Source organism: Salvelinus namaycush, chromosome 5 (assembly GCF_016432855.1).
Source record: "Salvelinus namaycush isolate Seneca chromosome 5, SaNama_1.0, whole genome shotgun sequence".
In the NCBI taxonomy this organism is placed as follows: Eukaryota; Metazoa; Chordata; class Actinopteri; order Salmoniformes; family Salmonidae; genus Salvelinus; species Salvelinus namaycush.
The window spans coordinates 13,853,066-13,860,177 of NC_052311.1; positions in this window are offsets into that span (position 1 = coordinate 13,853,066).

Genomic DNA, 7,112 nt, shown 5'->3' on the forward strand with positions numbered 1-7,112 from the left:
GAATAAACTAACCGTGACGACAATGCAGTGCTAACAGGCAACTAAACATAAACAATATCCCATAACCCACAGGTGGAAAAAAATCTACTTAAGTATGAACCCCATTTAGAGACAACGATAGCCAGCTGCCTCCAATTGGGAATCATACCAAAACCCCAACATAGAAAAAACAACCTAGAACCCCACATAGAAAATATAAACTAGACTAACCCCCCTAGTCACGCCCTGACCTACTCTACCATAGAAAATAAAGTCTTTCTATGGTCAGGACGTGACAGTACCCCCCCCCCCCCCCCAAAGGTGCGGACTCCGACTGCAAAACCTCAAACAAAAAGGGAGGGTTAGGGGGGGGTGTCTAGTGTCGGTGGCGGCTCTGGTGCGGGGCGAAGTACCCGCTCATCCCGCGGATCTGCCAGCAACGGGGGCGGCTCTGGTGCAGGACGAAGACCCCGCTCATCCCGCAGATCCAGCCATCGACTCAGGCTGAACACTGTGCCTGGACTGGACCTCGGCGCAGGGGAAGGTTCCCGCCATGGAGCGGGACTGGACGCTGTGCCTGGACTGGGCACCAACGCAGAAGAAGACTCTGGCCTTGGAGCTGAACTGGATGCCGTGCTCAGACTGTGCATCGGCGCAGGGGAAGGCTCCGGCCATGGAGCTGGAGGTTCCGGACAGTTGACCGTCGCATGAGGTTCCGGACCGTCGCAGGAGGTTCCGGACCGTCGCAGGAGGTTCCGGACCGTCGCAGGAGGTTCCGGACCGTCGCAGGAGGTTCCGGACCGTCGCAGGAGGTTCCGGACCGTCGCAGGAGGTTCCGGACCGTCGCAGGAGGTTCCGGACCGTGGGACCGTCGCAGGAGGTTCCGGACCGTGGGACCGTCGCAGGAGGTTCCGGACTGGGGATCGTCGCAGGAAGCCTGGTGCGTGGGGCCGACACTGGTGGTACCGGGCTGGTGACACGCACCTCAAGGCGAGCGCGAGGAGCAGGCATAGGACGTACTGGACTGGAGAGGCGCACTGGAGGCCTGATGCGTGGGGCCGGTACAGGTGGCACCGGACTAGAGACACGCACTTCAGGGCGAGTGCGGGGAGGAGGCACAGGACGTACTGGACTGGGGACACGCACTTCAGGGAAAGTGCGAGGAGCAGGCACAGGACGTACCTGACTGGGAAGACGCACTTGAGGGAGAGTGCGAGGAGCAGGCACAGGACGTGTCGGGCTGTGGAGACGTACTGGAGACCTGGTGCGTATAGCCGGCATCAATGGTACCGGTTCGATGACACTCTCCTCAAAGCGAGTGCGGAGAGCTGGCACAGGTGGCATCGGACGGCTAACACGCTCCTCAGGGCGACTGTCTTGCCTCTCCAGCCAAACCAACAGCTCTCTCTCATCACTCTCCTCAACTTTCGCCAACCACTCCTCGCTCAATCTGTCCCAATATTCCTCCTCGGTCTCTGACTCACCCCTCAGCGTCGCCGACCACCCCGTGTGCCCCCCCCCCCAAAAAGATTTTGGCCTGTCTTTTGGGCTTGCGTCGTGGCCGTGATCCCTGGCGTCGTTGCTGTCCTTCCCTCACCATTTGCGTCTGCTTCCACGGAAGGCTTTCATCTCCAGCCATAATTTCCTCCCAAGTCCAGAATGTCTTCTCCTCCTGGGCACGCTGCTTGGTCCTGTTTTGATGGGATATTCTGTCACGATGTCCGTAATAATGAATGTCGGACCAAGGCACAGCGTACTTATAGTTCCACATAATTTTAATGAATAAAGTGAAACTTAAGCAAATGTAACAGTTTAACTTTAGACCGTCCCCTCGCCCCGACACGGGTGCGAACCAGGGACCTTCTGCACACATCAACAACAGTCACCCACGAAGCGTCGTTACCCATCGCTCCACAAAAGTGATAACTAAGTGGCTCGGGGAACAAAACATCAATATTTTGGGTCCATGGCCAGGAAACTCCCCAGACCTTAATCCCATTGAGAACTTGTGGTCAATTCTCAAGAGCCGGGTGGACAAACAAAACCCCACAAATTCTGACAAACTCCAAGCATTGATTATGCAAGAATGGGCTGCCATCAGTCAGGATGTGGCCCAGAAGTTAATTGACAGCATGCCAGGGTGGATTGCAGAGGTCTTGCAAATATTGACTCTTTGCATCAACTTCAGGTTATTGTCAATAAAAGCATTTTATCTTTATTTAACTAGGCAAGTCAGTTAAGAAAAAATTCTTATTTTCAATAACTGCCTGTTCAGGGGCAGAACGACAGATTTGTACGTTGTCAGCACAGGGATTTGAACTTGCAACCTTTCGGTTACTAGTCCAACGCTCTAACCACTAGGCTACCCTGCTGCCCCTTTGACACTTATGAAATGCTTGTAATTATACTTCAGTATTCTATAGTAACATCTGACAATATATCTAAAGATACTGAAGCAGCAAACTTTGCGGAAATTAATATTTGTGTCATTCTCAACTTTTGGCCATGACTGTACTGTAATTTACAGTACTGTAGCATACTACATTCAAAGGGCAATTTTGATACATGTATCTTGCATGTTTTGCCTTTGGATTAACTCGTCATTAAAACAGCTGAACTGAGAAGATATTATGTTGTGTTTTGGTGATTAAATCCATGTTCTCATGGTATTTCACAGTAAACTTAAATTTTGGATCAATGGTTGTGTGGTGAAATATGTCTCCAGACAAAATGGATGTACAATAAAAGGTTTTAAATAGAAGACTTGCTGCATTAAAAGTGTTACCAGTTTAGAGTTTTGTAAACATAGCCTACTTAGTACCAAAACAAAACAGAAAGGAGAAACCGACTCCGGGATGCTGGCCTTCTAGGCAGAGTTGCAAAGAAAAATGCATATCTCAGACTGGCCAATAAAAATAAAATATTAAGACGGGCAAAAGAACACAGACATTGGACAGAGGAACTCTGCCTAGAAGGCCAGCATCCCAGAGTTGCCTCTTCACTGTTGACGTTGAGACTGGTGTTTTGCGGGTACTATTTAATGAAGCTGCCAGTTGAGGACTTGTGAGGTGTCTGTTTCTCAAACTAGACACTCTAATGTACTTATCCTCTTGCTCATTTGTGCACCGCGGCCTCCCACTCTTTCTGTGCTGGTTAGAGCCAGTTTGTGCTGTTCGGGGGAAGGAAGTAATACACAGCGTTGTACCAGATCTTCAGTTTCTTGGCAATTTCTTGCATGGAATAGCCTTCATTTCTCAGAACAAGAAAAGACTGACGAATTTCAATAGGAAGTTCTTTGTTTCTGGGCCTTTTTGAGCCTGTAATCGAACCGACAAATGCTGATGCTCCAGATACTCATCTAGTCTTAAGAAGGCCAATTTCATTGCTTCTTTAATCAAAACAACAGTTTTCAGCTGTGCTAACATAATTGCAAAAGGGTTTTCTAATGATCAATTAGCCTTTAAATTTTTTTTAACTTGGATTAGCTAACAGAACGTGTCATTGGAACACAGGAGTGATGGCTGCTGATAATGGGCCTCTGTACATCTATGTAGATATTCCATAAAAAATCAGTGGTTTCCAGCTACAATAGTCATTTACAACATTAACAATGTCTACACTGTATTTCTTATCAATTTGATGTTATTTTAAATGGGCAAAATATGTGCTTTTCTTTAAAAAACAAGAACATTTCTAAGTGACCCAAACTTTTGAATGGAAGTGTAAATATTTTGGAAAGAGTATAAAATATAAATAATTGGAAAAAATATAAATGGGATATTATTACCTTTTGCAATTGGAATATGTAAAAGGTGTACTACATTTTTATTTCTTACTTGTTTGAGCTTTCTTGATTCATAGCTGCCAATAACCACAGGGTGGCAACAAAGACCACCTCTAGATCTTGATTAAATTGATCACAGCCCTAAAATCTGTACAGTACTTGAATTATTACCCCATTATCTAATGAAATGTCATTGCAGTCTTTATCAAACCAAACAAAATGTTATACATCACGTTTTACAGTATTGATGAATATGCTGTTATGTACACAAAATAGTCAAAACAATGTGAAATAGTAATAAAAAATAAAATAATGAGGACGAGAGGTTAAAAAAAACACCAAAGAGATTTGGGTAAAAATCTTCCTTTATAAATGTTTAATATTAAATACTTATGTACAATACTTTATATTACATACTTATATTGTATTATAATATGTTTTTCCTCCCCCAATTCAAGTTATTAAACTTAAATTGGTATTAAAACTGCCTGGACAAGAAGAAGAATTTTGTTACACTGTCTGTATAGAGTATGTATACCATGCAGCCTGATGTAGAGATGAGGGAGGGAGGGAGGGGGCGAAAGCCTTCTCTCAAACAAGGCTACTTGTTCAGGTGAAAGGGTGTGGCTGACGTTCATTGTTCTTACTTCCCTATTGACTGGCGTCAACTTCAGAAAGTCTCAGAGTGAATTTTTAGAGCATAGCATCTCAAATAATTTCAAATACTATCAAAGGGTCTCTTTGCGATACATAAAGACCATACATGAAAAAAGTTGTTTATTTGATGTAATTTATTTGCAATTCAAAAACACAATGCAACCACAAATATAGACAAAATGCATAACATTAAGTTGGATCACACCCATAGAAGATTTTGTATATTGCAGCTTCGCCACACAAAATTCTACACCTGTCCACTTCTGTAAACACTATATACAGTAGCTAAGAAAGTAATACTAGGTGAATGTTGTGTAGTAAGCTGTTAGTAGCCCATGTGCTTCACCCTAATAATTTGGTTCCTTTCCCTCATAACTTAGCCTATTGTTCTGACTTGGTGGTGCACATGTAGCCTACAGCCTGTTTTAGAGAAATGTTATCATTGTCTGATTATATGCCCCCTTTATTTATCCAACGATTCTGACTTGGCGTACAGGGAGAATACTGTAAGAATGGCCCATGTTCAGAATTCTGTCACTGTACATTTCAAAAGTGCTCAACAATTAGTTATATTGACCACGTCCGTCCTAGCTCGCTCAATATCTTAATCTAAATTACGAATTTCCTCTTATCCACTAGTCGTTCCCTTATGCCATAGTTTGTACAGTCGTGGCCAAAAGTTTTGAGAATGACACAAATATACATTTTCACAAAGTCTGCTGCCTCAGTTTGTATGATGGCAATTTGCATATACTCCAGAATGTTATGAACAGTGATCAGATGAATAGCAATTAATTCCAATTGTCCCTCTTTGCCATGCTGTCACGCCCTGGCCATAGAGAGGCTTTTATTCTCTATTTTGGTTAGGTCAGGGTATGACTAGGGTGGGCATTCTAGTTTCTTTATTTCTATGTTTTGTATTTCTATGTTTTGGCCTGGTATGGTTCTCAATCAGGGACAGCTGTCTATCGTTGTCTCTGATTGGGAATCATACTTAGGCAGCCTTTTTTCCTTTGGTGTTTGTGGGTAGTTATCTTTGTTAGTGGCACTATTGTCCAAGTTAAGCTTCACGGTCGTTTCCTTGTTTTGTTGGCGACATTCATTTCAAATAAAAATAAATGTACGCTTACCACGCTGCACCTTGGTCTCCTTCCGACGACGGCCGTGACACATGCAAAAAATAAATAAAAAATTCCACTTCCACTGCATTTCAGCCCTGCCACAAAAGGACCAGCTGACATCATGCCAGTGATTCTCTCGTTAACACAGGTGTGCGTGTTGATGAGGACAAGGCTGGAGACTGTCATGCTGATTGAGTTTGAATAACAGACTGGAAGCTTCAAAGGAGGGTGGTGCTTGGAATTATTGTTCTTGTTCACGAAAATGTTGTTATTATTGTTCACGAAAATGTATATTTGTGTCATTCTCAACTTTTGGCCATGACTGTACATCTCAATTGTCACTAGAAACCACATTTGTTTAAGCAAGTCAGCCATATCAGCTATGTTTTCTAAAAAGGCAGTAAATGAGGCTGAATTAACTGTTTCGCTCTTAGACAAGGCTTCGCTGATAGCTAAGTGTAGCGGTGATAAGGATTCACTCCATGGTGCTGAAAAGAAAGCTCTGCTGTTGGGACAGCTTTATGTAGGCCCTAACAGTTTGTTGGCACCACTTTTCACCGTTATAGTGCAATTAATGTATTGTTTAGTGTTGTGTTGTGGCTTTGCTGGCATGCCTCTAACATTTTTGGGGGGAGTTTGCCCCACCAAGATTTACATGCTAAAATCCCCACTCCACATATCCTTCACGTGTGGCCTGTGCATGCACACACAGAAAAGTATCGCTGGAGCCCAATCAAATGGAATATAACGTTGCGGATGAAGTTTGGAATGGCACAATTTCATGTGTACAACCATCTAAAGACCTGCATCACCATACTGAGAGCATTACTGTTTCTAAAAGGATGTATTTGGGTGTTTTTGGAGTGTTTGTTAATGTTTTATCTGTGCATCTGCAACTGCAGAATGAGCATGAGGAAGTCTATCGCCGGTGGAGTACATTTCTCAAAATGTAAGTGAAGTGAAATTGCTAAAAAAAAGTTTCTGTAAAAAGTTAACCTGTCCTCTACTTGTTCAACATTTAGCTGGGTGAATAAAATCATTTTTGCATACATGTAAGTTATAGTAAATCCCCCCCCCCAAAAAAACATATACTGTACATTGAAACAACAATCAATTAATGTTGAATTTATTAATGAGGAATATGTACATGTTCTACTGTCTATACATGTCTTTTGCCTACTGTATGTGTTTTGCCTGTACATGTTTGCCAATACTTGTATGTCTTTTGCCAATGGAAATGCATAAATAACATTGAAGGTTCTATTGAACTTCTGTATTTTACCAAGCAGGAACAAGTAAATCACAGGGAGGAAGTTCTGAACCATTCCTGATGTGAGGATTGTGATAACTGCCATTTGGCCATGAGTTGCATTGCTTATCTAACTAATAATCAATTCCTCAAACATTGCTTCCAGAGTGACAGATTCACTCAACTCAACCTGGCATAACGGATTGTTGGCGACCACTGTAGCCTACAATACAAAGAGCTGTCCATGTTACAATTAAGTACATGGCAGAGGTATTGCTTCAGTTTAACCAAATGGAATATAACGTTGTGGATAAAGTTCGGA